This window comes from Cnephaeus nilssonii, assembly GCF_951640355.1.
Source record: "Cnephaeus nilssonii genome assembly, chromosome: 11".
NCBI lineage: Eukaryota > Metazoa > Chordata > Mammalia > Chiroptera > Vespertilionidae > Cnephaeus > Cnephaeus nilssonii.
In genome coordinates, this window is record NC_137082.1 from 25,722,720 (window position 1) to 25,748,941 (window position 26,222).

At 41.2% G+C, this 26,222-nt stretch overlaps 1 protein-coding gene across 4 annotated transcripts in view; it reads right to left on the minus strand.

The window, feature by feature from the left end:
• The window catches only part of PLCB4 (phospholipase C beta 4), a 382,602-nt gene that overhangs the window by 230,556 nt on the left and 125,824 nt on the right, over nucleotides 1–26,222 (minus strand). For all 4 annotated transcript variants that reach the window (XM_079783902.1, XM_079783900.1, XM_079783901.1 and 1 more), the window contains one exon: nucleotides 11,300–11,359. The gene's annotated coding sequence lies outside the window, so the exon portion shown is untranslated. The remainder of the gene's footprint in view (nucleotides 1–11,299; nucleotides 11,360–26,222) is intronic.

A 26,222-nucleotide genomic window follows, 5' to 3' on the forward strand; every position in this document is an offset into this window, starting at 1 on the left:
ATCCAAGTAGAGGAGTTCCTTGCTGCACCTGCTGCATGGGATTTTACTGTTGCTAGTCTTCCTGCTCACGTTGTGAAACAAAGTCTCACAGTGGATGCACTAGAGACACAGTGGATGCACAGTGGATGCACTAGGTTGTAGTCTGGAAATCTGGCAAAGACCTGATCTATGGGACAACTATGAAGCACCACTTCTTTGGTATATGTAGTAAAAGTAATGGCTACCACTAATTGAGCACTTATTAGGTATCAGGCACTCTCTAAGAGCATGGGGTTTGGGTTGGTGGTATTGGTGGTCCGTTTCTTTGTTTTTATCTGATGAGAACTGTATCCTCACAGCAATGCTCTGAGCTCCTGCCAAACCCTGAAAACCAAGCTATTCTGACCACAATCACAGGTGAGTAAACCTCCTCATAACCTCCTTTTTTGATTTTGATAAGTTCAACATCATCAAAATAAAAAAATTTTGTGTATCAAAAGACATTATCAAGAAAGTGAAAAGGAAACCTACAGAATGGGAGAAAGTATCTGCAAGTCATATATCTGATAAACGTATCTGCCACGTATCCAGGATATGTAAGGAAATTTTGCAATGTGGTAACAAAAAGGCAATCAACCCACTTAAAAATGGGTAAAGGACCTGAATATATATGACAGCAAAGAAAGTATACATATGTCCAAAACCACATGAAAAGATGAGCAAGATCCTTCGTGCAAATCAGGGAGTGCAAATCAGAATCATATGTGATAGCATTTCACACCCAGTAGGATGGTTACAATAAACAGAAAAGGAAAATAAGTGTTGGCAGGGGTGTGGAGGAACTGGAACTCTCATACATCGCTGGTGGGAATGAAAAATGGTGCAGCTACTATGGAAAACAGTTTGGCAATTCTGCAAAAATTTTAAACACAGAATTACTATATAACCCAGCAAGTCCATCCCTAGGTATATACCCAACAATTGAAAAGAAGGACATATATACACATGTCCACAGCAGCACTATTCATAATAGCCAAAAGATGGAAAAAGCCCAAATGTCCATTACTGGATAAATGGATAAACAAATTGTGTGATATACATACAATGGACATTATTATTCAGCCATAAAAATAAATGAAGTACTGAAACAAACTATAGCATGGATGAATTTTATAAACATTATGCCTAGTGAAAGAAGCCAGACACAAAAGATCACACATATTCTATGATTCCATTTATATGAAATATCCTAATTAGGTAAATATAAAGAAACAGAAGTCAGACTGGTGATTGCCAGGGGCTAGAGATGGGGGAAGTGGGGAGGGAACAACTGCTAACTGGTGTGATGCAAATATTTTGGAACTAAATAGAGGTGATGGTTGCACAAGACTGTAAATGTACTACATTGTTCATTTTTAAATGGTTCATTTTTGTTATGTGAATTTCACTTCAATTAAAAAAAAAAGCAGAAGGAAGGAGAAAAGATGCAGCAGGCAAAGTTGCCCGGATTTTTAAGTAAGACTGGAGCCCCTGGAAATGGCAGAAATAAGCACCAGGGAAGGAACGGTGCTGGTGAACGTGGGTGGCGGGAAGAAGTAGAAATAGCGTGAACACATGCAGGCAAGGCGGTTTGATACAGGGATGGTCTTCCTAAGAGAACAGCAGCAGCTGTGTGTAGTCCAGAATCCTCAGAAATGTCACTTTGTAAAGTGCTAGCGGGGAGAGCATCATTAGGTAGAAGGTCCTTAAAGTGAGGACAGTGTGGTATCTGGAGCCCCTCAGTGCCGGGCCTTTGCTTTACATCTGTACAAAGAGCAGGAGGCTATCGAGGTGAACAAAGAGGCAAGTTAACTAGAAATTAGTTCTGAGCATCATGAATGTCCACGGGAAAGGAAAATGGGAGTGAACATACTGAATATTTACAAGACAGATCCTATAAATGCACCATCTCCTTGTACATACTTCCAAAAACCAATGAAATACGTCCTACCACGCCATAATGCATCCAGACAGGTGAGAAATTATAAGTCCCTAGGAGCATCATTGGTTTTTCAAGAAACTTCTAATTGATTGAGGAAAGTGTGTTTGACGTCTATTTTTCTTTTTATTATTTTATTTTTATTTATTTCAGAGAAGAAGGGAGAGAGAGATAGAAATATCAATGATGAGAGAATCATTGATCAGCTGCCTCCTACACGCCCCCCCCCCCAGCCCCTTTGAGATCAAGCCCACAATCCGGGCAGGTGCCCTGACCAGAAACCAAACAGTGACTGCCTGGGTTATTGGTCGATGCTCAACCACTGGGTTCTCTATTTTTCTATTAGCTCAATAGAAGCTCTTTAATATATCTCCAAAGAGAAAATATCCAAATTCTAGACCTCTGTATTATTATTTGAGGAGTATAAACACACTACTCTGCATCAGTTTCTTGCTGCTTATTTTTTATGGGTATTGCCTTCTCCCAGCTACCTGAACACTCACTGTAAAACCATACATCCTCCCACCATATGGGAAGGGTCAGTGGATCATGTCAGCACTTTCACCACAGAGGTACTGAGGTCCTCCTCAAACTGCTTTCTTCCTGATTTTGTGACACTTGATTCTTCCCACAGACCACAAAATATGGCCAGGAATGAAGCAGCTGATCTTCAAGGTGGTTATGGCCCAAGGTCACTGGCTGGCTTCTCTCCTGGGAGGGTTAATTTTAGTCCTCAGGCCTCAGCAGCTGCCCTTCCCCACCTGAGGACAGTCAAGACCAGATGCTGCTCCTCTTTTATTTCTGAAAAATAAATCAAAACTTCTCAAATGCAACAGTGTCCACCGGCTTTTGACAGTTTATTGATAAATAAAAATAATAGAAAATAAACAGAGAGCTAAATTGAATTTGTGTGTTTCTTTTCCTTCCCTCTTACAGAAACAGACCAAACAAAGCAAACATTTCCATTGCGGATGAAAAAAAATCCCTATTTTAGGTCGGGAAAGAATTCAGGATGCCCAAGTCAAAATGGGAGAGTCTGAAACATGTGAGGGGATGAGAAATTCTGTCTTTAGAATAAGAAGTTCTTGCTGTCACGCTCACAAGGGCCCCGGGGAAATGACACAAAAGTGATTTTCTACCATAATGACTTCAACAGTAGCGTACTCACTCACAAGCTACATGTGAAAAGCCCAGTCGAAGAAACTAAGAAATATAAGGGCAACAGCTAAAATGTCCTATATTGGACTGTTAGTACTTTGCTAGTTTCTTCAAATCTTTTGGGAAACAAGCAAGAACAAATAACATCATTAACACATACTTTAAAAAGTTTGTGTTGAAACACTTTTTAGACTAAAAAATAGCATGTCTTAATTGCCTGCTAGGGTAGAAAACTATCATTCCTCCCCACCAATATATATCGGTATATAGTTTCCTTCTCTAACATTTTATTTTAAAAATGAAGTTGGTGGTTTTCACGGCAAACAAACATATTCTTACCACTTCGCTTTTTTGAATATCTAACCATTTATCCATTCTTTATCTATCCATCAGCTCTTTTTAAAATGTACTTCATAGTAAGTAAGTTGCAGAATTCAATAACTTCATTACATTTTAATCCTTTCTAGTTGAAGGTTGTGACTTTGCAAGAGGAAAGAGGGAGAGAAAAAGTGGAAGTTCATTATGCACCTAGTGTCAAGGCCCCAGCTGAGGTAAAGACAGGATTCTGGCAAAAGATAAAAATGTTCCTTTTTTATCCGGTTTGGCTCAGTGGATAGAGCGTCGGCCTGCGGACTCAAGGATCCCGGGTTCGATTCCGGTTGCGGGCACATCCCCAGTAGGGGGTGTGCAAGAGGCAGCTGGTCGATGTTTCTCTCTCATCGATGTTTCTAACTCTCTATCCCTCTCTCTTCCTCTCTGTAAAAAATCAATAAAATATATTTTTTAAAAAATGTTCCTATGAAAATCAGAAAGAAAAGGAGTTGGCAGAATGCTGCCTTAGCAAATGCTAGAAAAGTTATCTTCCAAGAGTCATGGTGTTGGTCTTATACCTTTCCTTCTCCTTCTAATCACTTTGGGAAAAGCAGCTCAGTTGGCCATTCATTGCCTAAGCAGAAGGTTTAGATCTTCTTAAGGGCCCAGTCTAGCAAGAAGAGAGACTCGTTGTGCAGACGTGTGTCTGGGAAGGAATGGTGAGTCCTGGCTAGAGCATTCCCAAAATGGCTAAAGAGGGCAAGGTGTGTATAGCAGTGACAGTGGAGACACTTCCTGTGGCAGAAGATAGTTCCAACATTCTCTTCCCAAAGTGTGACTTTAACACTCCTTCCACTGAGAGGTGGGCTTTTTAGTATCCTCCCCTTCAGAGTGGGCAGGCTTGTCACTCACCTGTAGCCAAATAACATGATGGAAAGGATGCAGTATGACTTCCCAAGGTCAAGTCATAAATGATGCTGCTTCTACCTTGCTGACCAGAACAATCACACTGGAGCCACATAGCAGTCCCATTGCACTGAGGCTGCCATGCTGTGCGGAAGCCCACAGCAGGCCATGAAGAGAGACCACATGGAAATCCTAAGACTGTGTTGAGAGAGAGAGAGAGAGAAAAAGAGAGAGAGAGAGAGAGAGAAAGAGAGAGAGAGAGAGAGAGAGAGAGAGAGAGAGAGAGAGAGAGAGGAGCCAGCCGTGAGCTGCTCCAGGCTTGTACTCCCTCAGCCTTAGATGCCAACTGAATGCAACTGCATGCAAGGCCCCAAGCCAGAACTGCCCAACAGCGATCTTGCAGACCCCTGACCCACAGAAGAAGTGAGAGGTGAAGGGTGACTGCTGTTGTTTCAAGCTACTACGTTCTGGAGTGATTTCTTACACCATCATAAATAACTAAAACAAACCCCCACATATAACTAGATCGGATCCTGATGCTACTTCACTTCATATACTGCAAAACCAGAGTCTTTGAACCTGGTATCAATCTAGCTGCTAACTATCTTTCTTATTGTGTATTTTGCACTCCAGCCTCATCAAGTTTACAAGCAAGAACCCCTTTTCTTAGAACCTCCTCCCCCAACATGCATTACATACAGATATATTTTTTCTATTGCCTAAGATGCCCCCTTCCTCTTTGAAATCTTTCCACATTTTACCCTTCACCAAAGACCCACTTTCTTCCAAAAAATGATCCTCGAATCTGCACTCCTGAGAGTTCCCAGTGACACCTTAGCTGCCAAACCTTATCACTTTAATCTTAATTCATGCAGACAGGGTATTAAGTTAAAATACAAGCAGTAATGGCTCATCAAGGACAGATGAGCTCATTGTCTTTGGACAGCAGTGCTGTTTCATTTCTTTACTGAGTAGAGTCACCAGGCTGGGAGATTCAGGAGTGCTAACAAAGTCTTATAAGCCTCCTACCAGAGTTTCCCTATAACATGCACCGTCCACTACAGTTCCACTAGCCATATGTGGCTCCTGAGCACATGAAATATGGTTAGTCTGAAATGCTATCTGTCACAAATATAAAATATACACCAGAAAGATGTAAAAAAAAAAAGTAAAATCTCATTGATAATGTTGAAATGATAGTAATTAGGTATGCTAGGCTAAATATACTATTAACATTAATTTCAACTGTGATCTTAGGCTTCCCAGCCTCCAGCTCAGGGTGATATAAAAACATATTTCTGTTTACTTTCTTTTATTAATATACTAGAGGCCCGGTGCATGAAATTCATGTACGGGGGGCAGGCGGTCCCCTCAGCCCAGCCTGCACCCTCTCCAATCTGGGATCCCTCTCACAATCTGGGACCACTGGCTCCTAACTGTTCACCTGCCTGCCTGCCTGATAACCCCTAACCCTTCTGCCTGCCTGCCTGATCACCCCTACCCACTCTGCCTGCCAGCCTGATCACTCCTACCTTGCCACCCTGCTGGCCTGATTGCCCCTCACTTTCTCCCCTGCCAACCTGATTGCCCCTAACTTGCTCCTCTGCCAGCCTGAGCCGAAGTCTGGCCTCCCTCTGTGGGAGGCAATCTGGCGGATCAGGGGAAGGCACCGCCTCCATTACCCCGCTGCTGCTGCCACTGCCGGCCTGAGCCTGGGCCCTTTGCAGCCATGCCTTGGCCCTTCGTAGCTGCTGTGGCTTTGTCCAGAAGGTTGTCCAGAAGACATTTGCCCTAATTAGCATATTACTCTTTTATTAGTATAGATTTTTTAATTGTTGATAGTATTATAGATATCCCATTTCCTCCTCTTTAGCCCCCTTCTCCCGCCCTCTACCCTCCCCCAAGTCTTCACTACCTTATTGCCCATGTCCATGGGCTATGCATATAAGTATATAAGTTCTTTGGTTTATCTCTTCTCATCCCCCCAACCCCACATCAAGGTATGTCAGTCTGTTCCATGCCTCCATGCTTTGGGCCTTATTTTATTGGTCAATTCATTTTGTTCATTAGATTCCACAAATAAGTGAGATCATGTGATATTTGTCTTTCTCAGATTGGCTTATTTCATTTAGCATAATATTTTCCAGGTCCATCTATGCTTTTTACTTTTTTAATGAAGCTACAAGAAATTTTTAAATTGGACATACTGCTCACATGATATTTCTACAGGACCATACTTTTGTTCTATACTGAATTGAAGGTGCCCAAAGAAACACTATATATTTCCCTAAAAAGTTCATGAAAATACTTTCAAAGGCAAAGGGGAAACTTTAGAAAATGAAGTATTAAAGGATGGTTCAAAGAGATGAGAATGAAACATAACAGAGTAAGTACATATGTTTCTAGCAAGAATGATTGCCAATCATATAATCAGACAATACCCTTGCCTCTTTTTCAGGGCACTGAAATAATTACCCATGATGATATCCATTTAAGGAAAGCTTTGGAATTTCATATATTATTTGTTTTTACTCTAACAAATACACAACAATTCTACTCACAGAAAATAACCTAGGTGTCTCTCAAACTGGAATCACTTTAAGACTCAGATATTTGAAGCGGTAGCTCATTACCTTCTCAAGGGAAGAAGATGAATTCATAGAGCTTCTGAGAGTGCTTAACTTGCACCTGGAAATGGTCTCACACAGTGATTTTCAAATGGTGTGCGGCAAGAGACATACCAGTGTGCCTCAAGAATCTTTAAAACATGCAATACCTGACTGTTTAGTCAGGGCACTCACTTCTTTTCACTTAGATTGTCAAATACAAAAATGACAACAGCCAGCACAACAATAGCCATCCAGGGTGAATGAATCAAAATTATACCTATTGGTTTTTGTCAGATCAGCCAAAAAATATTTTTTTGGTGTGCCACAGAATTTTAATAAGTAGTTTTTGTGTGTTGTGAGATGAAAAGGGTTGACAATCACCTGTCTAAGGGATGAAAATGTGCCTATAGGAGGTAAGGATGTGAGTGAAATGGCATGGGGCTAGGTAGAGCAGACACTCCCGTGTCCTGTCCAGATGCCACTGGGTTCCTCTTAACTGTCCTGTGTGCTCACATCCCAGGTTAGGCATGCTTTGCTTCGAAGAGATGGTACTGGCAAGTTTCTTAAGGGGACACCCTTCAACTATGGAAGCTACTTTCACTTGCAGATGCAGAGTCAAGGGCTCCCAAGTTTACAGCCCCTCTCCCACCAGCCCCCAGCTGGTGCTGGAATGGAAAAGCCTACCCCCTTACCTTGAGCAGAAGAAACAGACTCTAAGGAGTAATTATGCTTCAAAGCTGCCCCAGAGATCAGCCTGAGGCAGGGACTGTGCTCAAATCATCCCTCTGCTTGGATTTTCCCCTTTCCTTTCCATCTGCAACTTACTAGTTTCTCCTGGGGGCCCTGCCCTAATGAAACACTCATGCAGAAATCCACATCTCGGGTCTGCTTCTGGGGAGCTCAACCCAAGACTCCTGTCATCATGAATGGGCTCTAAGGAAACAGGAAGCCTAATTATTGTTCCGTGAATAAAAGTTTCTAGAACACATCATAGTTTAAAACAACTGCACTCTTCACAGTTTAGTAAGAAGAATCTTTGTTGCTAAAGATCATTGTAGTAGCCCAAAACCTAGGTCTCAGATCTAGAAAAACGATGCTAATGCTGGCACAACACATTTATCTCTGGGCATGAGAGTAATCAAGATGGTGTGTAAGGCTCCAAAGCAGAGGTAAAAACAAAGAGGAGTCAACATGAAAGTTTGTTGAGTGCTGTACCTGACAGTCATGTTATAAATTCTGTATGTAATCAATCCTTAATAAAAAAAATTCAAAATCATTCAGAAAGGAAGAAAGAGACCCCAACAGTAAGTAAAATTTTCAAAAGAATAATACATCTTCCAAACCGAAATACTACAGGAGAGAAGTATCAAGGGTTGTTTTTTTTTTTTCTTTGCATGAAACTTGAAGACAGCCTTTGGTTTGACCAGGTTAATAAATTCCTCTTTAGCAAGTCATTCTGTAGCCAGACATAAGGGTGAGAAGAATTCATCCCCAAATACTCATTTTGTTCTCAATATAAATATTTTTCTATTTTAGGAGTTAATTGCCTAACACTGATAAAAAGTTAAGTTGAATGAAACATAAATAAGCATGATCTAAAATACACATTTTGCCATTACAGGAATTAAAATATATTCTGAATGCCTATTATAGATCAAACTAGAGGCCTGGTGCACGAATTCATGAACCAGTGGGGTCCCTCGGGGTGGCCTGCAGGGTTCCCCCCAGCTCGAGCCCCAGGCTCGCAACCCCACCTGGTACCCTGCCTTGGCCTGGCGCCCCCCCGCCCCCACCTGCTCCACCATCCCGCCTGCGGGCGATTGATCAGGGCCAGCCTCGCGCCTCCCCCCCCCCCGCCACCCCCCCCACCCTGCACATCTCCCTCAGCGCCTGGAAGCCAGGCAGCGGCCCCCACCTCTGCTGCTGGTCACCTTCTGTGGGGCAATCAGTGGGGCAATTGGGCGTCCGCTTGCACCCTCCTTGGCCTGGCACCGCCTGCTCACCTGCTCCACCATCCCGCTGCTCTCCCACTGTCATCAGGGCCCATCAGGGCCAGCAGCGCCTCCACTGCTGCCCACTGCCAGTGCCGCAGCGCCGACGCCCACCATGTTCCGTGCCACCCCTTGGTGGTCAGCGCACATCATAGCAAGAGGTCGAACTCCCAGTCGAATGGCCACCCGAGGGGACAATTTGCATATTAGGCTTTTAGTATATAGGGTAGTCCTAAAAAAAATACCATTTGGAGCTAATGCACAATCCACTGTTGGAATCATGGGGAAATAAAACAGGTGTTCAAGACACAACCAGAAAAGTTCTTCGGTCTAGATGTTTCCAATTTTGAGTATGCGAAGACATTATAAAAAAAATCAGATTTCAGTTCAATATTTAAAAACCTCCAAAATACAAGCTATCCAATAACACAACATTGCTAGAGTAGAATGTTTTTGTCTTTAGGAGAGGACATGAAAAATATAGGATAATTCTTTCTTTGGGAGGAGGCTAAGATTAACACAAATATGACAACAACCTGGTGACATGTGGGGCACCAGATCTAATCAGGTCCCATTAGCTCTGGGGAGCCAAGAGAAGCCCACAGACTGTTAGCCATTCCAGGACCTGATGTCACCCAAAGTCTTTGTAAAATCAAATACGCGACATTTAGTCCACTTAATATACAATCAACTTCTAAGCTCTGGTGGTTGGGTTTTGTTTGTTTTCTGGACTCTTGAATCAAGTGTTTATTTTCACTAAGCACACAATTCTTAATAGGAATCATTTCTAATACAGCCGATGAAGAATTACCTATTTGTAAGGGTAAGTACAACTATTATGCAGAGAAACTGCGTAGTCCAGAAATACGTAACAAACAAGACTGAAAAGGAGATGTCACATCTATACTGATTTAGAGTCCCTAAAGAATTATTCAGCTCCCTTCCTACCCCCAACTCTGGTTTGCCTGCTGAAACATGGTTTATGAATCATCCTTGGGGAACAGGAAAGTATAGTGCACTTGACTAAAAATAGGTAGGAGCATTCGATAATAAATCTACTTTCTTGATATGCTTGTGTCATCATTAAATGCTGATCACTAAGAGAAGTGTGATCTTTTCCGCCCCTCACCGAAAGGCCAGAAGAAAATCAGCCCCAGGCCCTGCCAGAAGGTAATGGAGTGTCTGACTTGACATGCACACGGCCAAGAAAATAACACTGATTTTAAATGCCTGGGACCTGAAGCTCACCTGTCGAGATGAACAGTGAGGTTGCTGTTTATCTTTTTCATGTGATCACTATAAAATGACTGCTTATCCCTTGAAGTAAGAAATGATACACAGTCTATTTTTTTTATTTACAACAGCAATTAGAAAATAGCAATTTGATTAAGGGGTCAGACAAGAACCATCTCTCATATTCACTATGATTCTGGCTCCAGCATTAAGCACTGGCAAGTTATCTATAATAATAAAAGCGTAATATGCAAATCGACCGAATGGCCGAACAGCAGAAGGACTGTCCAGAAGACCACACTATGACATCCACTGGTGCCAGGCCAGCCAAGACGGGTGCAATGCGATTGGTCGGGGGCCCGGCCATCGCCCCATGATCGTCCTGCAGAGGGAGGCACAGGCCACCAGCCAGTGGGGTGATCAATCAATCAGGGAGCTCCACAGTTGCCCCAAAGAGGGAGGCCCAGGCCACCAACCTGTGGGTTGTGGCAGATGAGCGGGGCCTCTCTCTGTGGGGGGCAATCCATCGTGGGGCTTCCGGACTGTGAGAGCGAGCAGGCTGGACTGAGGGAGGACCCCCCCCCCCGCCAAGTGCACAAATTTTATGCACTGGGCCTCTAGTAGGTTATAAATAAAAATTGCACAGATAAAAATATTTGTTTCCCATTTTAGCATTTCTTCAAAGGTTTGTAAAATGGGACTTCTGAGGGACACTGGGAGAATTGATTTACATCTTTCCACAGATAGTTCCCAAAAAGTGGAGAGTGAATTCTAGCTGACAATGAACATGGTCATGATTGTTCACATCTGTGGGAATCTTCGTAAACATATCTGCACAGATTTGAAAACAAGTCACACATTTCTCCTTGGAAAGAATTGCAGAGAACAGTAACATAAATAAAATGTAGGCAATATTACGAGATAGCAAGTATAAATCTAGTAAAAGGTGACATGCCCAAGGTTGGTGGAATGAATAAACTGGAATCTAGAAAATGCCAGGAGAGCAATGCTCCATCACATGAAGGAAAATGTCTGTGATTCCGTTTTGAGAAGTATTTCACATGGGACATCAGCCTGAAAGTTCTAGAACCCAGCAACTAGCAACTCTTTACCACAGTGTGCAGAGTACTCACCAGACGGCTCTGGACCAACTGCGAGTGATGTCTGCTCAGTCAAGCTCCCAGCGCCGTCCTCTGTGAAGCAAGCAGACACAGACCAGAAAAACATCAATGTAAAGAACTTGTCAAAATCTCATGGAAAGAAACAGCCCTTTGCATTTCAAAATCAGAATCTATAACTTTAAAGAATACATCTGAAAGACACATTAATAAATTAGTGACATTTCTAAATAGATGACAAAAACATAGTCATTAAATCAGAAATATTGTGCTATACCCAGCCTATAGGGTTTACACACCCTGTCTACTAAGCTGCTGATCTACAATTTACCTTCTTAACCTATCAGAATAATTAAGTAGCCAGTGAAGGACATGGTTATCGAAAATCTTCTAAAATTGATAGAATGATCTTTTCCTGATTAACAGTAAAATGCTCTCAGATGAACTGTAATTGTAAGAAACAGTGTGTCCTTTCAAAGAAGAGCAGTGCTGAAAAGGAAAGATTTACAATGAATTGCATCAATCTACCAGGAGTCATTTTCTATGTGTATGTACTTCTGTATTGTCTTTTATAAGTTGTTTATGCAGACTCTGGATTTGACATTGGATTTCTGGTTGATTGAAGTTTAGATTTCAAGATCTTTCCAAGATGGGGTACAGGGGGAGTTCCAGGACGTGTCTGAAGTACATAGAAGGAAGAGAAAGCCAATTTGCATCTGGGAAGGTAGAAGCAGAAAAAAATGGCAATTGAGACCTGGGAAGATGATGTCTATAAAACGTGAATTGGGGTTTTGTGAAAATCATTATCTACATATGGATATATCTACAGTAAGATCCCAGGTAGAATGGTACCTCCCCACCTTGCAAGAAAATGCCATTAAAAAGAAAAAAGTGAAACTAGATCTATGTAGAAAGATATGGAAAAAAGTTCTCAGGTCATAATATTAATTTTTTTAAAAAAACAAGTAGTATATAAATATGTATATATGACCCCACTGTGCTAAGATAAACCTCACTAATCTAAACAAACAGACAAGAACCCTGTTATATGCAAAAACATATCAGATAACAAGAACTGCCTCTCAAGAACTTGCATTGCAGGAACATAAAAAAGGGTCTTTGCATCTTAACCTAACATTTAAACATCCTGGAATATTTTACTATGAAATTGTACATTGAAATTGAAAAAGAAAAAATCCAGTTAATCCCAAAGTCTCTATAGAAAGGAATGTTCCATTTCACATATACAAAATTAGAGAATATAAAGCAGCATGTACACTTATGTTACTGATTTAGTGAATATTTACTAAGGCCCAGGCTCTAAGCATGGATTGCATCATATTTATTTTAATCCACAGAAAAACTCTAAAGTATATGTACTGTGATTGTTCCCATTTCATAGAAGTTGGGTGAGTTTTCAAGATTCACAAAGAGTTGGCATTCAAACCCAGACATAATGACCCATGATTGCCTCCATGACTTTGCCTCCTCCATGGCATTTACCATGTTTTCAATATTATATTTATATTTGTAATGATGTATTAATATAAGACTGTAAATTCCATGAACACAGGGATTATTTGTGTATTAAAAAACCATTATGTACATCCCCAGCACCTAGTATAATGCCTAGCACATAGTAAGTGCTCAATAAATCTTTTTTGAAGGGATTAATAATTAAGTGTGCCCCCCCGCCAGAGCTGGGAAGTTGAACTACATAAATGTTTTATGCCTCTTGGGGCTGTGAAACAAGCTGAATTCAAAAAAAGCCCACTGATTAATGACCTTGCCAAACCATACTCCTCATTTTGAGAAACTACTTGTTGCCCAAGGCTTTCTGCAACTAGAGACTTAAAGACTAGACATGTTTTCCCTTTTTTTCTCTAATTCTCTAGTGACTATCCCACATAAAACTGATGCATTTTTCTATAAACCTTTCTAATTCTGTGCATGACTGAAATATGGCAACATTTGAGAAAGCCAATGTTGAAATACTCAACTACAGAGAAGTGAAGCAGTATATGTAAACAGTTTATCGTGAACTATTTAGCTACTGGCATACATGAGGCAAACTACTGTAACTGATTTATTGTTGTAGTCATATGTGAATCAAGGCTTCAATCTACTTTTTCATTCTATTATTACTCTGAAGTGTTGAAGGGTATAAATAAGGTCTTTGATAAAGGAGAGAGGATGGGGGTCTTTGTGTCTGTGCATAGGCCTCTGTGAAGCTCTGTGAGTGTTTATGTGTTTCTGTGTATAACACTCAAAAGAGGAAAGATATTTTTCTATGACAGAGAAGAAAACCGAATAAATAGATAAAATCCCTAAATCCCCAATCCTATTAGTATTGGTATTATCAAAAGTTGTTTTGATTCAACAAGGATGCAGAGACTATTCAATCAGACAGTCTACTCAAGAAATAGTGCTGGGAAAACTGGATAGCTACGTGCAAAGAAATAATGGTGGACTCCTACTTCACAGCACACACACACAAAATAGCTCAAAATAGATCATAAGCCTAAATGTAAGAGTTAAACATGGGCAGATAGAACAGGGGCAGATAGAACAACCCAGCCTTTACCTGGCTCAGCTGCATTGTATAGACCAGGAAATTAAGTAGCCCAGAGTCGTGATGGAGAGGAGTCTGGGGGAGAGGTTGTGGGTGGGGAGTTCATCATCCAGATCCAGAAAGAAAAATTATAAAAGAAAAAAATGTAAGAGCTAAAACTATAAAAGTCTCAGGAGTAAATAAAAGTACAGACAGAGGGGTTGGGGCACTGGCCACCCACATAGTTGAAAATCCAAGTATGACTTAAGTTGGCCCGCCACATTCCAGCTTCCCTACTACAGATGGAAAATACAATTGGTCCTTGAACAACGCACATTTAGGACCCTTTGAAACACTCAGGTTCTAAATCTGCATTGTTCAAGGGTCAACTGTACATACTTGAGACCCTGGGTTAGGCAATGGTTTCATAGATATCTCCTCAAAAGCACAAATAACAAAAGAAAATATAAAGTGGACTTAAGCAAATTAAAAACTTTGTGCTTCCAAGGTCACCATTAAGAAAGTGAAAACACAACCCACAAAATGGGAGAAGATGTTTTTGCAAATCCTATACATATTATCTCTCCATGTACCATTCTAAAATAGCTATATTTTACATATAAACTGCGCCATTAATAATAAACTGTATAATATCTCCCCATGGACCACCTGAGGGAATGTGTTCCTCCGCAGGAACCAATGCGATGGTTGATAGTGAAATGGCCACAAATGCTGCCCTGCCCCCCTGCAGTCACACCCTTGCAGCCTTCAATGTCCCATCAAGAGGTGGGACTGTTTCTCCATCCTTTGCATCTGGGCTTGACCACGTGACTTGCTTTGTAGTTGAGACACAGAAGAGGCTGAAAAGTCTTGTACATTGGGACCTGCCCTCCTGACTTTCTTGCAAACTTGAGACCACCATGTGAACCAAAATAAATGGTTATTGATTTAGGCCACCACGGTTTGAAGAGGTTCATTATGATGCACAAATTCACAGACGTAAGTGTTCTCTCACATTGTGTTTGTTTGCAAAACAATAATTTTCATGTTCAGTAGTAAATCAGAGTGAAATGACCTCTGCTTTGGTTCAGTCTTGCCCAATTATTCTTCACTTGAAAACAGAATCTCAATGTTAATTTTTTTTGGTAGTGTATTAGTGCTAGTCCTTTTGTGTATGATATATACAGGGTATGGCAAAAGTGGGTTGACAGCTGTGAGTATATGAAACACAGAGTTTATTCTTATATTATTATTTATCAATTATTGTATTATTTTCCATACGAACAACAGTAAAACTACTTTTGCCCCACCCCCTGTATAATGCATGTACATTAGCACTAAACTTCTATTTAGGAAAAATAGCATCATTTTTCTAGTGAAGTTAAGTATATCACAATAAGTATAGTTATTTATGATTATTTACCATAGCAATGTTACCATCTTACCAGAGTTATTTACCAGATAGATCTTATTTGTAAATAAATATATTTAACTGGAAAGTATGAGTGATAAGTTCAGGTGAAAGACAGATTTGGCTAAGTTCATAAAAGTGGCTCCTGGATAACCCAAGTTTAGAACCCAGTGGACTAGACAATGCTTCTCAAACTTGACCATGCATACAGATCACCAAGGTATCTGGTTGAAATGTGGATTCTGTTTGAGACAGGTCTGATGTGGGAAGAGACTCCGCTTCTCTAATTATCCCTGAGCTGATGTTGATGCTGCTGGTTCCAGAGCAGCTCTGAGAAGCAAGCACGGGGAGAAAGTCAAACATTTGGCAATCGGCTAAAGCTGAGGGCAATCATGTACCAGCTGTGTGGTCTTAAGCACCTGACTTCACCTCTCTGAAACCATCTTCTCATCTGTGAAAGGCAGGTGATGCTAGGACCCATCTCAGACTCCTGGGACAGGGTGAAATGCGATGGGACATGCAAGGCATGCAGGATACTACCAGCCAACAAGAAGGACTCAATTTCCACTTTGTTCTCCCTCATAGCTAGTGTCTTCCAAAGCAGTCCTTCAATGGAATTGTAGGTTAACAAAAGGGAAATGGCTGGGCCAAAAGGACCTTATGTTAGCTCAGATGGCACCATGTCACAACATTAAAAGTCACAGGATCTCAGAATCCCATTTCACCAAGGCAATCACATTTGACATTTTCACATATGGTGTGAATATGTTTATGTCTCCTCAATGTCACTCAACAAATAGTTAGAGCGGATGCTGTGTGTTAGACACTGTTCTCGGCTCTGAGGATATGACAGTGAACAAAGCAAATAAAACTGAGTCCTCGCCAAGCCCACACCCTCCAATCCTCTCAGTTTCCCAAACTGATCACATGTTCTCACTCCTCCAAGCTGCCCTGAAGGAGAGGCTGCTGAGGGTGCATCTGGCCACTATGTGCTTACATGTCCCCATGGCCATCTTTTCAAGTTTGAGCTGGCATTAACATGTTTTAATGGGAGATTTCATATACATCTCTGCAACCCCAGCTTCTCTTGGAAATCTGGGAGATTTAGCAACATGGACCTAGAGTGCTGCAGATAAGCCAGCGACAGCTGACAGGCAGATGTCCCCGCTGAGTGCTCCAGTTCCCCACAGCCCCAACCCTCCCGGGGTGCCCCGGTTCCCCACAGCCTCCACCCTTCCAATCACTTCCACTGAGACAATTCCCTCACCTATGTTCTGCTCTCCCCATATTCTCCTTCCCCGCCACTGAGTTAGAGAGCACTAAGTGAACGGCATAGTCAACAACACTTATAAACATGGAAGTGGATTCTACCTTCCGATTCCAAGGATTTTTTCTTTGACCATAATGCAATAACTCTCTCCCAGGAGAGCAATTTAACCATTCCTTTGCCCTTCCTAAGTCTAAAGCTGCCAATATGAGAATCTAAATCTGCCCTGAAAATTCACAGCTCCTATACCTGCCACTCTTGTGGCTAACTGGCTCTAAGATGCACAACAGGGAGCTCTTTGTAGGAGCTTCTTATGAATAATTTTATGGATTTTTTTCTCGCTAAGTAATGGTGATGGCTTTGCAATTACACACCTATATTCTTTTGCCTGGTGTTCTATGGCTGTACAAAAAATTGCCACAAAATCCATGGCATGAAACAACTCACATGTGTTAGCTCTGAGTACTGTAGGTCTCGGTTCGGTACCATTGCTGGGTTCTGTCCAGTGACTTACAAGGCTAAAATCAAGGTGTCTGATAGCCCTCCTTCCTTTCTGAAGGCTCCGAGGAATTATCTGCTTCCAAGGCTATTGGCCGGTTTTACTTCCTTGTGGTCAAAGAGTCAAAGGGTTAAGGACCTGTTTCCTTGCTGGCTGGCCACTAAGGACCACTCCCAGGTCCTAGATGCCACCCACACTCATTGCCACAAGCCCCCACCATCCTCAAGCCAGTGATGAAGAATCTCCCTTGTATGGAATCACTCTCTCTGTCTCTCTCTTTGGTCCTGTTTAGGGGCTGAGCTGATTAGAAGAGCCCCACCCAAGGTAAGTTCTCATTCTTAAAGTCAATTGGCCACCCAAGGTAACCTAACTACAGAAGTGACATCCCATCATAGTCATGGTGCTGGGGTTATACAGGGTGCGTACTCCAGGGGGCGGGATTCTTGGGCCATCTTCAAGTTCTGCCTAGAATACCTAGTAACTGCCAGCGTGCACTTGTCATCTGCATGCATTTCTCTTCTCAGGTTGGGAACCAAGGCCATGTCACAAGAAAAGTTAACTGGCCAGTAGGAAAGATAAACAAGTTAAAACCAGGGAGCTTATTTGTAACAATTCTCCCTAAAGTAGTTAATCTAACTCTAAGAATGCATGTACTCCACCAAATTCCAAATCTATACAAAATTTTTCTCTCCTTTAATTCAAACTGAACCTTGTGAACCTGGCTGTCTAGGAAACTGACATTCTAGAAGGAGGAGGGAGAGGAGATGAAAAACAAACATATACCTAATACCCAGAAGGACAAATGAAGTGTATTTAATGACAAGTATCCAAATAACACCAGGGTCTGACCTTTTTTTAGCTACATTATATTTTCTAATGTTTAAAATTACACTATATTTCCTAAATTCAATCCATTGAAATGCTTTTTCACTCAACTGACTAAGTTATTCGGAAGTTACATAGAGGGAATACATAATCACACTAATATGTACAGGGAAAGGGTAAATATAATGAAAAGCATACTTAATACATCCACAAGCACATGGCATATTAAGATGTGTTTAACAGAAAAATAAAATGAAACTGTTTAAGAAACCTCCCTTCAAAAACTGTTTGGTTAGAGAGCAAAACATCCTGACAGGTTTGGAAGAAGCAAAGTAAATAATAACAATAATAAAAATTGCCAATTAATGAGAAATTACTATGTCCGTATTAAATCTCACCAAACTTGATAGGTGGAATTTTTTTACAGATGAGGATGCTGAGGCATAGAGTGGTTCCATCACTTATCCAGAGATATAAGGCAAGGAAACAAAGGAACATGACTTTACACCTGTTGATTTGGCTCCGGGACCCTTCTTCTTAACTGCATCTGCCCGTGCATCCACCTGTGCTTCCACCCTGTGAAAGAGGAGTGCCTTCTCCACCGATTATATAGCACAAGGTGGTAGGCGAGCGCCTGTGCATTCCACTCAAACAGGTCTGGCTCTCGTCCAAGGCCAAGAAGGGAGTGGGATGCTGCAGCCTGGCCAAGGGTTATGTTTCTATAATTTGCATAAAGACACCCTATATACCAGCAACAGCTTTGTCCAAGGAAGCCTAAATTCTCTTTAAAAAATAATCCAGGCATTCCTCTAACCCCTATGTCTTTATTTAGAAGGGGAGAAAAAAACATAACTGATTCCTTCTTTTTTTTTTTACACCTTTTCTATGATCCTATATTTTGAAATCGAGAGATTATGAAAAGATGGGAACAAAGCAAAAGCTAACACTAGAAGCAAAGAAGGAAAACCACAGATTCCCTTTCATATTGTAGAGAAGAAAGTGAGCCTTCCTCAAGGTAATAAGAAAAGAGAAGTCTGTAGTTCAATAACTGTAAACCTTTTCCATCAACTCCACCCAGCCAAAGTGGGGGCAGCATGGTACTGAGGTGTCACCAGACACCAGTAGCATAGACAGCAAGAAACCCAGACTTAGCAATGATAGTAATACGTCACTGGAGGTGGAGTTGGGGTGGGTGAGGAACACAAGTATTACATCCTGACATTTGCACTACAGACACACTTGCTTTCAGTGACTCATTGCGACAACAAGGTTGGACAGGCCTACGTGTCAGGTGGTATTTACTCAGTGATTGTTCCTGGTCGTTCAAGGCATGACCAAAAACTGTGACCATGCCAGGGACCTCTGCGTGAAGAGGTGAGAGACTCCAACTATACTTTAATCAGTCCTCTTTATGTTCTTCTATGGTTCAATTTCAGCTCTAGTGTTCCAGTGGTCACATAGCAGAAATCACAGAATTATACATTTATTTTCTCAGAAAAACCTCCCTTGAATCTGATGTTTTGATCCCTTGTTTGGGATCTTGGTTTTTACACAGTTTTATAAAACTACGTAATTTGACTTAAAATTGCCATGCACTGCAGCCAGAGGGCTCACACTTGATTGAGATCAGACATAAGCCTCAAGGTCCTTGATTGCCCACAGTAGTCAGTGATCCCTCAGAACACGAAAGCAGGGTCTTAGTTTCAGAAACTTGGATATATGCCAACCCAGGTAATTGTCCTCTGCCTACCTAATTTCCCCAGGCAATTTTAATTGAAAATGGTATTTATCCTGTACTTCAGCTCTAATCTGCTCTGACTTAAGTGTCCCTGTGTCCTGCTTCTTGCCTCCATCCTAAGCTAGCTGAGATGGTTTCTTTTTGAAGCTTAAGCTGAAAAAAAAATGTTTCTGAATCTCCCAAGGGGGAAAATATCAGATAAATATGAGCCATTTAATTAGTCTCAAATCAAGGTACTGAATACCATTGGCAGTGGTTGCAAGACACCCTCCTTGTTGCCTAGCCTTATGAAAAGTTTCTTTTGTAGGCAGAAACACAGAGGTTTTCTTGCTGAAAAACTGGCCAAAAAATGGGGGGGTGGGGGTAAGGTGGAGAGGGAGAAGGATACTGAGAGGGTTTCACTCTCCTGAAATGATTTTAAAAGGTTCTGTGCCCTTGTTCATTTCCAAATAATCTGATTTAGAGTTAGCAGAACAAAATGCACAATTTAACACAGGCATGCCTGAAATTCAATGAAAATGCAAGGGAAATGTGCATGTTGAATACTTCCAACGTAACATGCAATTACAACAAAAGCCACTCATATAACTGAGTTACATATGGAATTTAAACTTTCCAGTAGCACCAGTAAAAAAGTACAAAAGAAATATGGAATATTATTAAGCAATAAAAAGGAAAGAAATTGGATGACTCTCAAGGGAATTTTGATGAGTGAAAAGAGCTAATCTCAAAAGGTTACATACTATATGGTTCTATTTATATGACATTCTTGAAATGACCAAAGTATACAGATGGATAACAGATTAGTAATTCTCAGGAGTTAAGGAGGTGAGAGAAGGAGGGAGTTAGCAGCATGGGGGATTCTTGTGATGAAATTCTATATTTTGACTATGATGATCATAAGAATCTATATAGGTGATTCATTGCAAAATTAATAACTAATCACTATTAAAGAGACTTCTGGTATCTTCTAAGAAATAATACTTAACAAGAGTTTCAATAGCTACATATTTTTAAATATATTTGTATTGATTTTAGAGAGGAAGGGAGGAGAAAGAGATAGAAACAGTGATGAGAGAGAATCATTGATTGGCTGTCTGTTGCATGCCCCCCAACAGGGATCAAGCCCGCAATCTGAGCATGTGCCCTGGCCAGGAATCAAACTGTGACCTCCTGGTTCATATGTTGACACTCAAACCCTGAGCCACCCTGATTGGGCCCAAGAGCTATATTATATAGACTGGAATCAAGGATTACATTTTTAAACTATTTTTGAACCTTTGTAACTTTTTATGTTCTCTCTCTCACTTTCTCATTTCTCTATGGTGGTTAAAAGTAGAATCCTATCTAATAAAAGAGTAATATGCAAATTGACCATCACTCCAACACACAAGATGGCTGCCCCTATGTGGTCAAAGATGGCTGCCCCCATGTGGACACAAGATAGCCGCCACAAGATGGCCATCAAGGGAGGACAGTTGGGAGGGACCAGGCCTGCAAGGAAGGGCAGTTGTGGGCGATCAGGCCTGCAAGGGAGGGCAGTTGGGGCGATCAAGCCTTCAGGGGAGGGCAGTTGTGGGGGACCCAGGCCTACAGGGGAGAGCAGTTGGGGGGACCAGGCCTGCAGGGGAGGACAGTTGAGGGGGACCAGGCCTGCAGGGGAGGGCAGTTAGAGGCAATCAGGCTGGCAGGGGAGTGGTTAGGTGATGATCAGGCTGGCAGGCAAAAGCGGTTAGGGGCAATCAGGAAGGTGGGCAGGTGAACAGTTGGGAGCCAGTAGTCCTGGATTGTGAGAGGGATGTCCCAGATTGGAGAGGGTGCAGGCTGGGCTGAGGGACAACCCCCCGCCATGCACGAATTTTGTTCATCGGTCCTCTAGTCTATATATATAAAAGCCTAAACAACCAAATGACCGAACGACCGGTCGACTGGTCGCTATGAGGCACACTGACCACCAGGGGACAGATGTTCAACACACAGGATCGGGCACCCTCCTGTCTGGATTGGGCCTGCAGCGATCGAGCCAAAACTGGCTAAACTGGCTATGCGACATCCTCCGAGGGGTCCCAGATTGCGAGAGGGTGCAGGCCAGGCCAAGGGACCCCACCAGTGCACGCGTGCACTGGGCCTCTAGTTATTAAAATAAAGAGGCTCATTTGGGAGCAGGGGTTGCTCTTCAGAACCATGAAACTGTGAGACTCAATGTTCCTCTACAGACAGTCATGGAGGAGAAAGAAACAAGTGATAAGTACGTGATAGCAGCTTTGAAAAAATACATAAAAATTAGGCCAAATCTCTTGACACTCTGAAAAGTAAAGCAGGAGCAGACCTGGTTCTCAGACCAGGTCTAACAAGAAGCCCTGGGCTTACTCTCAAGAGACCAGCGCAATCTCCATCCCCCTTAGGAAGTGGGAACAGATGAGAAAACTATTCCCAAATGGAGCCTTAGGGAGTATAAAGAGAGTGGGTTTTGGAATGAGAGAGACCTATCTCTGAGAATACAGTCAATTAACCTCTCTTGGACCTAGTTTCCTTGTTTGCAAAGCAGCAAAATTATCTCCCTCACTCTTTGTTGTGAAATTAAATGGAATAATACATGAAAAGTGCCTATCACATTCCTGCAATCTGGAGTGGGTGTTCAATTACAATCCTCTCCCACTCCTTTATTTCTGCACTCAAATAATCATGCATGCAGAGAAAATGATCCGCGCAAATTAAACTAAGAGTAGTAACATCAGAAACTCAAGAGCTATTGCTCCAGCGAAATGCCAGAGAGACAAACATTTCATCTTAATCTGTTGTGATTCACTTCTAATCTGCTGGTAGGAAGCTGGTTTCATGATCAATCTTGGTATATGTCACTCTTGAGAAAGCTGTAGAAAGACAGGTACACCTAAGGCGAAGGACCCGAAATAGTCTAGAAAAATGAAAACAACTGCTTTCACTAGAGAACCATGACTTTATTTTTAAGAACCATTACATATTTGCATTCTTAGAAAATATCAAATATACCTTCCAGTCAGCAAGTGAAGATAGAAAAATGAGTGTGGTACAGCTTACATGAACCAATCAATGTCTGAAGTTTTCTTGGTATGAATTATGTAACTTTGATAATGGTATTTATATTTGTCAGATATATTTTTTGGCCACAGCCAACTGGTCAACCATGTGTTCTATGAGAAATGACATCATAAATTGGCATACTGGAGCCCAATACAGTGGGGTACAGCAATAACTTGGTTTTTATTGATGGAACTAAACTCTGCAAACTCTTCAAGGCCCAGATTACTACTGAAGCCAGGGCCTAAGACAGGTACCATATTAAATAGAAGGGCTCCAGAAGCACAGTCTAGTGTAATTTGTATGGACAACAGCCTGCTCTGATTCTGTTTACTGTTCATTGCTATTGGGTGTGTGTTTTTTTGTTTTTTTTTTAATTTAACTTTATTGTTAAAAGTATGTTCCCTTTTTTCCCCCATTGATCCCTTTTAGCTCCCACTCACCCTCACCCCAGGCCTTCAAGACACTATTGTCTGTGTCCATGGGTCATGCATATATGCATACAAGTTCTTTGGTTAATCTCTTCCCACCCCCACTTCCCCTCTGAGATTAGACAGTCTATTCCATGCTCTGTATCTCTGGATCTATTTTGTTCATCTGTTTATTTTGTTCTTTAGGTTCCACAAATGAGTGAGATCATGTGATACTTGTCTTTCTCTGAGCGGCTTATTTCACTTAGCATAATGCTCTCCAGGTCCCTCCATGCTGCCTCAAAGGGAAAGAGATCCTGAAGAAACTAAAGCAGACAATTTATTTACATCTTTAACAAGGGGGACAAGTTCTCAGTCTTTGTTAGCAAATGCCACCACTGTGCTGGGCTAATCAGCTGGGAGGGTCCTTCCGAGGCTATGAAACAGCTGGGAGAATATGGGAAGGTTTTCTGTCATTGCTACTTCTGACATCACTGTCAAAGTCCATCATGCTATGAGCACTACCTAAAGTATGCCAAAGTCTACTAGGAAAACACAGCAACTTAAGTAAAATGAAAGAAGGAACTAAGACTCAAATGTGCTTACCCACCTAGGACATTCAGGTTCGTCAATGACTGGACTCAGAGACACAAGTTGTTTTAATAATCGAAAAGGAATCAGTCAATAACAATAACTAATTAATTTAAGAAAATTAATTCCCTGTTATTATTTTTATTCACATATAGTTAAATTCACTCTTTCTTTGTGTACAGTTCTATAAGGTTTGACAAATGCATGAATATCGTGCACTGGGCCTCTAGTTTCATTATAAAATGCAGTTTGTCAAGCATATTGATAGTTTAAATTTGATCACAAAAGGAGGAGTACCTAATATTTTAGAAAAATTATACTCAAAATTATACCAGCAATAAAACATATTCACTGTTGCTATTTTTAAAAAAAAACTTAAGATATGATTTAGAATTTTTAGCATGTCTACTTTTTCACCATTCTGTTGTAATATTTACCTATCTTCTAATGCCAAGATTAATTTTATGCATTCCTTCTCTAAGTGCATAGGTGGAACAGGAAATTAAATGTCTTCCATGAAAAATAGCTGTTTTTCTCATTTAATAAACATTTATACAATTTCAGTAAGCTGGAGAAAGGTGGATTTTATTTTAGATAGAAGCCTCAGGAAGGGTCTCTTTAATTAAGTAACATATGAACAAAGACCTGAGGGAAGTGAGGGAGTAAGCCTTGTGAAGATCTGGAAGAAGAGGATTACAGGAAGAGGGAATAGCAGGTGCAAAGGCCCTGCGAGGGGCATGTGCTTTACCAGGTTGAAGAGATCAGTGTGGCTGGAGCTCAGCAGAGTGAGCAAGGGGACACTAGGATTTGAACTCAGAAAAAGTGAGCCAGATCACGTCAAGACACTGACTGAATCTAATTCTCAGTTATACGGGAAGCGATTAGAACATTTTAAGTAGTCGTTACATAGTTTGACCTAAGTTTAGAAAGAATACTTTGCTAGATGGTGAACCAACTGTAGCAGGTCAAGAGGGAAGCAGAGAAACCAATTAACAGGCTACTACAAGAGTACAAATGAGTGATGATGGTGGCTTGATTTAAAAAATATATATATTGATTTCAGAGAGGAAGGGAGAGGGAGAGAGAGATAGAAATATTAATGATGAGAGAGAATCACTGATCAGCTGCCTTCTGCATGCCCCACACCAGGAATCGAACCTGGTTCATAGGTCAATGCTCAATCACTGAGCCATGCCGGCCAGGCAGATAGATGGTGGCTTGACTGATTCAGGAAACAGCTGACATGGGAGAAAGTGATAGGATTCGGTACATATTCTGAACATAGAGGCAATAGGATAGGCTGATGGGCTCCATGTGGAATGTAAGAAAAAGGAATGATGTCAAATTTGAAAACTAGCATCATAAAGGTTAAAGAAACAAAATCAGTTAGTCTGAAAAACAATGAATAGTTTCATTCCAACAAGGATCTTTAAGAAAATGAACCACCGTAACTGTAATTGCACTTTCCGCAAGCTGGCATCCAATTTTTGAGAATCAAGTGAAGATAGGAAAGTGAGACTGCCATTTCCAATAACTAACTTTTGGAACTGCCATCAGCCACTGAGGGCATGTCATTGAGAATTCTGAATAAAGATTAAAATCAGAATGCCATTCTTTCTCTTCTACCCTTCATGATTTTAAGTAATATATTCCATCTCGGCTATTGTAACTGTTGGGACAGGCATGATCCAGATGAATGGATTGACAACAGATAAACAAGACGACTGAAATGTAAATAGATGAAGATTAATGCAGTAGAGAGCATAAACCAGGATGCAAGAAGAGATAAAACTCAAAATAGTAAATCATAATTTCAGGTTTCATATACGCTATCAATTGTCTGAAACAATCAAATCTGAACAACCTGGGGCTTAGAATATAATTTTTTTTTCATTTCTCTTAAAAGTTAAGAATACTGTCAAGATGAAAACCACTTGTTATGGAGATTACCTAAAGATTCAAGACTGAGAGTAATAATTTTAAAGAAATTCAAGACAGTTTTGAAGAGGACTAGAGAGATGAAAATTGTAAATGGTGCTGCACAATTTCCCCCTACATTACAGTGTCCTACCATGGAAGACCCGAGGGTGAGAGAAGCAGTCAGTGTCAGGCTAACATGTTCCTCAGGGCTCCATACGCGATGGGGACACGGAAAAAGCCAGTTTGGAGTCAAATACTCAACATGTTGTCTTTTAGGTTTTGTCTCATTACCTTACATGTGGTGTTTCCACACCTTACTAGTATTTAATAAGTTAGTATTGAAAAAAAGGAAGGGAGGTAGGGAGGGAGGGAAAAAGAAAAGAAAAGGAAAAAGAAGCATTCCACCACTGTTACCCCAGGAAAACCTTAGGATGGGAATTTATAAATTGGGCAGAGGAGGAAGGTGGCATCTAATTTTGCGATCAAGGCAGGCCCATTGTACTTCCCTAGTTATAATTCTGGGGGGTTGTAAAGGTGACTTGGTGTTTCAATCCTAAAACCTATAAAATTAAAAGACAAATAAAAAGAGAGTAGAAAATATTTTGGAATTCCTTAAGAAATTTAAAGTATTGCAACATTTAGGCCCTAGACAGTTTGGCTCAGTAG